Source organism: Triticum urartu, chromosome 6A (genome assembly GCF_056163025.1).
Source record: "Triticum urartu cultivar PI428250 chromosome 6A, HENAU_Tu73, whole genome shotgun sequence".
NCBI lineage: Eukaryota > Viridiplantae > Streptophyta > Magnoliopsida > Poales > Poaceae > Triticum > Triticum urartu.
Window position 1 is genome coordinate 338,816,824 of NC_141878.1, and position 5,940 is coordinate 338,822,763.

General features: G+C 52.5%; 1 long non-coding RNA gene across 1 annotated transcript; it reads right to left on the bottom strand.

Moving 5' to 3' along the window:
• Nucleotides 1-1,710: 1,710 nt before the first annotated feature.
• LOC147965186 (uncharacterized) lies at nucleotides 1,711-5,308 on the bottom strand. The gene is made up of 3 exons (XR_015608184.1): nucleotides 4,815-5,308; nucleotides 3,303-3,397; nucleotides 1,711-2,028 (listed from the first exon to the last, which is right to left on the bottom strand). It is a non-coding gene; the product is annotated as an uncharacterized LOC147965186 (long non-coding RNA).
• Nucleotides 5,309-5,940: the final 632 nt, after the last annotated feature.

Sequence of the window (5,940 nt, forward strand, 5' to 3'; positions counted from 1 at the left end):
CGGGGTTGGCTAGGTCCTATTTATAGTGGCCTTGGTCCTCTTCCCAAATGTTAGGTGGGAAGGGATGCCACAAGGGCCAAATTTGAAGCGGGACAACCAATACAAGCTATCCTGACAAAAGCCGGTCTTCGCCTGCCAAAGGTTCTGGTGGTGATGCTGCCGTGGGATCCGCGACAACCTCCGTCCTGCTGGTCTTGGTCTTGTTGCACCGATATGGAAACATTTGCTTGATTCCTCGGGACTGCGTGCCTGTGCTGGCCTCCTTAACATCAAAGAGGAAACTGGTACACTGCGCCCACTGGTGCCCTCCTGGCCTTGGTCATCATGGCTCACATCACGTGAACCTCGCGAGGTGCTCCTTGCATAGATATCGCTGCTCCTCAGGAGCCAGCCTGGTGAGGCTGCCATCAGGGAGGTCTTGGCGTTATCCGCCTCGTAAGGCTTGGCCCCTCGCGAGAGTCTTGAGTTGTTGCTGCTGAAGATGGGTCGTACCTACCCATTGGTGGAGCCACGCCCTAGGCCGCAGGCAGTCAAGTCTGGCACCCCCGTTCCCAGGAAGCCGACAGTAGCCCCCGGGCCCAAGGCGCGCTCGGACTTGGCTTCGAGACAAAGACAAAGGGCAAGTGCGGAGCGTCGTGGGCCCCAGCCGCATGCGGCCTTGGTTGACGCGTGGCGACTGGTGGGACGTGGGTGTCTTCGCTCACCCACGCGGCCTCGGCAACTGTTCTCGCCTGACAAAAAGGGCTGGCGCATGCTACGGAACCTTCATTGCCTTCCTTCGTCTTGCTCCAGATTCCCTTTTCCTGTTCTTCTCCCCCTGAGACTCTAGATCCGCCAGGACTCCTCCCCAAGCTTGCAATCGATGGCGTCCGACAAGGCGAAGGCCGCGCGCTCTCCCTAATGGTATGAGCCCGCCTTGAGTGCACCCAACGTCTCGAACAAGAACTTCGCTACTGCGCTGTAACGCCTCGGATGTAACATTCCATAATTGTAACTCCAACTCTTGCCATTTCCGGCTATGTGATATGTTATGTCCTTCGTGGTTGGGTTTTGTCCTCGTTTTGGCAGTTTGTTCATATCATGCATTTCATCTCATGCCATCATGTGCATCTCATTTGCATTCGTGTTCGTCTCATGCATCCGGTCATTTTCCCGTTGTCCGTTTCGGAATCCAACACTCACACATGCACCCGTTGCACCCCTCATATCTTGTTTCGTGAGTGGGAGAGAAACGTTCTCGGAATGGGCTGAGATTTGTCGAGTGGCCTGGGTACATCACTGGTAGGCCTCCTATCCAATTTCGTTCCATTTTGAGGTCGTTTGATGCCCCAACGGTCAACCGGGTAACCGCAAAACCTCTCTCTCTTTTCTAACCAGCACCCCTCCACACAAGCCCACCAGCCCATCTAAACCCCCTCCATGCTCTCCGTCGTTGGATCACGATCGTGTGGCAAAAACCGCACCTCATTTGGACTCTCCTAGCTCTCTCTACCTATAAAAAGGCCTCCCCCTCCGAAATTCGGGTGAAACCCTAGCTCACCCTCTCCCGCCGCCACCGGATGTGTCTGCGCTGCCGCCCCCGACGAATCTGCCGCCACATCACCGCCGCCAGCCACCACCACGCGCGGTGTGACGCCCCCGATTTAATCGTACACTAATCATACACGCAAACGTGTACGATCAAGATCAGGGACTCACGAGAAGATATCACAACACAACTCTATAAATAAAATAAGTCATACAAGCATCATATTACAAGCCAGGGGCCTCGAAGGCTCGAATACAAGAGCTCGATCATAGACGAGTCAGCGGAAGCAACAATATTTGAGTACAGACATAAGTTAAACAAGTTTGCCTTAAGAAGGCTAGCACAAACTGGGATACAGATCGAAAGAGGTGCAGGCCTCCTGCCTGGGATCCTCCTAAACTACACCTGGTCGTCGTCAGCGAACTGCACGTAGTAGTAGGCACCTCCCGAGTAATAGTAGTCGTCATCGACAGTGGCGTCTGGCTCCTAGGCTCCATCGTCTGGTCGCAGCAATCGAGTATAGGAAGGGGGGAAAGGGGAGCAAAGCAACCGTGAGTACTCATCCAAAGTACTCGCAAGCAAGGAGTTACACTACATATGTATGCATTGGTATCAAATGGAATAAGGGTATCATATATGGACTGAACTGCAGAAAGCCGGAATAAGAGGGGGATAGCTAATCCTGTCGAGGACTACGCTTCTGGCCACCTCCATCTTGCAACATGGAGAAGAGAGTAGATGGTAAGCTCACCAAGTAGCATCGCATAGCATAAACCTAACCGATGATCATCCCCTCGTCGCCCTGTGAGAGAGCGACCACCGGTTGTATCTGGCACTTGGAAGGATGTGTTTTATTAAGTATCCGGTTCTAGTTGTCATAAGGTCAAGGTACAACTCCAAGTCGTCCTGTTACCGAAGATCACGTCTATTCGAATAGATTAACTTCCCTGCAGGGGTGCACCACATAACCCAACACGCTCGATCCCATTTGGCCGGACACACTTTTTTGGGTCATGCCCGGCCTCGGAAGATCAACACGTCGCAGCCCTACCTAGGCACAACAGATAGGTCAGGACGCCGGTCTAAATCCTATGGCGCAGGGGTCTGGGCCCGTCGCCCATTGCACACCTGCACGTTGCGAACGCGGCCGGAAGCAGACCTAGCCTAGAAGGCGTTCCAGTCCAATCCGGCGCGCGCCGCTCAGTCGCTGACGTCACGAAGGCTTCGGCTGATACCACGACATCGAGTGCCCATAACTGTCCCCGCGTAGATGGTTAGTGCGTATAGGCCAGTAGCCAGACTCAGATCAAATACCCAGATCTCGTTAAACGTGTTATTTTGAAATAACCGCGAACGCCGACCAGGGCCAGGCCCACCTCTCTCCTAGGTGGTCTCAACCTGCCTTGTCGCTCCGCCACAAAGTAACAGTCGGGGGCCGTCGAGAATCCAGGCCCACCTCTACCGGGATGGAGCCACCTGCCCCTTCAGCCCCCAACTCCGAACAGTACCACAGGTAATGTAATAGTGTAAAGTATATAGTATATGCCCGTGATCACCTCCCGAAGTGATCACGGCCCAGTAGTATATCATGGCAGACGGACAAGAGTGTAGGGCCACTGATGGAATACTAGCATCCTATACTAAGCATTAGGATAGCAGGTAAAGGTAACAAAGTAGTAGCAAGGACAGGCTATGCATCATAATAGGATTAACGGAAAGCAGTAACATGCTACACTACTCTAATGCAAGCAGTATAGAGAAGAGTAGGCGATACCTGGTGATCAAAGGGGGGGCTTGCCTGGTTGCTCTGGCAAGAAAGGTCATCAACACCGTAGTCGACAACAGGGGTACCGGCAGCGGTCTCGGGGTCTACCAGAAAGAAGTAGCGGAGGGGAACACAATAAATAACAGTGCAATCAAAGCATCACAAGGCATAACATGATAATACGCGGTGCTAGGGGTGACGTAACGCAGGGATATGTGATACCAGCGAAGGGGGGAAACATCCGGGAAAGTATCCCCGGTGTTTCGCGTTTTCGGGCAGATGAACTGGAGGGGGAAAGTTGCGTGTTTGCTATGCTAGGGATATGTGGCGGACGAACGGACTGTGTATTTGGATTCATCTCGTCGTTCTCAGCAACTTTCATGTACAAGGTATTTTCATCCGAGTTACGGATTATTTTATACTAATTTTTAAAGTTTAATTTATTTTCTAGAATTAACATATTATTCTAATTCAGGTTGACTAAGTCAATTTGAGTAGTCAAAAGAGGATGTGTGGCCCACATATCATAGACTATTTATCTACACCAAATAAATAAATTTAACTTATTTAAAGTGGGGTCCTACATGTCATCTACTACTAGACTAACTTACCACTAATTTTAATCCAAAGCTATACTGGTTAAACAAGGGCCGACCACACACGGCTGTTGCATAGCCGGCCACACACATACAGCCCCACGCACAGTGCTAGAGGTTAAAACTGTTTTCAGTTAACAAAAGATAGCATTTTGTGATTTTTATAGTATTTAATACATGCATCAAATAGATTTGGTCCAGTGAGATAAAATGGTGTTTGTCAAGTATATTACCTAAACAAATTAATTTCAGCTAAATTAAACTTTATTTGACCATAGTTTTGTTGCCATCCAGATGGCTAATAGAGTAGAAATAACAGAAGCTAGCCAGCGCTACAGTAACATTCAGTTACTGTAGCAGCGGTAGCCGAGAAGCGAATTGCAGCCGCTCAAGCGCGGGCGGGCAGCAAGCGGGCACGGCGCGGCGTGAGCAGAAGCGAGGCGAAGCAGCAGCGCAAGCGAGGCCACGCGCAGCCGGCAACGGGCACGACCGACGCAAGCACGGCGCGGCGGGCATGGGCGGCCGTAGGCGGTCGCGGAGGCAGAAGCAGCAGAGCTGCAGCGGCAACAACAGGGTTCGGCAGCGGCAGCAGGGGAGGAGCGCGACAGTAGCAGCAGCAGTTTGCAGGGCGCGGCATCGTCGGCCATGCCGTGGCCAGGGCCAGCAACCGCGGTGGGCAGGGCACCGGTTAGCTCGACCGTGAGCGGCGGCTGCAGGGGCACAGGCAGGCGGGTTGCAGCAGCAGGACGGGCACGGGGCGGCAGCGAGCGAACAACAACAACAGAAGGCGAGCAACAGCAGCGCAGGAAAGCAGAGCAGCAGTTGCAAACATGTCCGCGTACATGGGAGTTCGGGCACGACGGTGACGGCGGCCTACGGCGTTGAAATCGAAGGGGAAAAAGGAGGATCCGAGGGAGGGGCTCACAATGAGTTCGGCGGTGAGGTCGGGGTGGTGAGGGAGGCGCCGAAGCAAACGCAACGACGGCGAGGTTGTGACGACCAGACGAGGAAGATGAAGACGACGTCCGCTCGAGGGCGTCCCGGCTTGAGCTGGTCCCCGGGATGGACGAATCCGGCCGCGGCGGACCTCCTGGACGTGCTCCCGCACGTCGGAGACGTCGGTGGCCACGACAACGACGGTGTGGCAGCGGTGATTGCGATTTCTTCGAGCTCAAATTCGAGTTGTAGAGGAAGGGGGCAAAGAGGGAACAAGGGGGGAATGAAAGAGCTCGATCTAGGGTTTTCGGAGGACAGACTTATAGGACGAGGGGTGGCACTACCGCGTGCGTGGCGGCCATCGAGCCGTGGTGGCCGTGGATGGCCTCCACACCATGGCTTCTGTACATAGAGGAAGGAGATGGCTGGTTGGTGGGCTGGGCTGTGCACTGTAGCAATGGGCTATAAGTGCACAGTAGTAGATAGGCCTTTTCCCTTTTTTCAATATTTATTTTTCTGTTTTGCTTTTCTTTACAGTTTTGTATTTTTGTTGATCTAATAAATGAGTACACTTAAATGTGCCACTTAGCACATAAATACTAGGCAAGGTTTTGAAGTGGCACACAAAGTTCCAAATTATTTTGAATAGCTTAACTATTTGTTTAAGTTGAAATGGTTCAAATAAATACTGATGATTTAGTTTTAAATAGGTTAGGGCCACTTTAAATATTCAAAAGAGGTTGGCTCCTACATGAAAAATAGTTAGGGAATATTTTCAACCCATCGAACATTTTTCCATGTCAGTTTGAAGAAATAATAATTTGACTTGTTTTTGGAATTTGAATTTGAGTTTGAGTTTGATTTGGAACAAGCTCATGGTTAGCAAAATAATTATGATGGCATGGCATCATTAGGCATGAGCTTACTGTAGCATGATTCTCGGGGTCTTACACGCGGGCCCGTGAGCCCGGAGCCGGCCATCCCGGCCCGGTAACCCGTGCCGCCACCCGCGGGTGCTGCCCCGCGCCCGAGTTCGCCGCCCCTCCACCTCGCATCCCCGCCGCCGCCGCACCGGAGCACCACGCCGCTCGACGCCGCCGCGTCGTGCCTTGCCG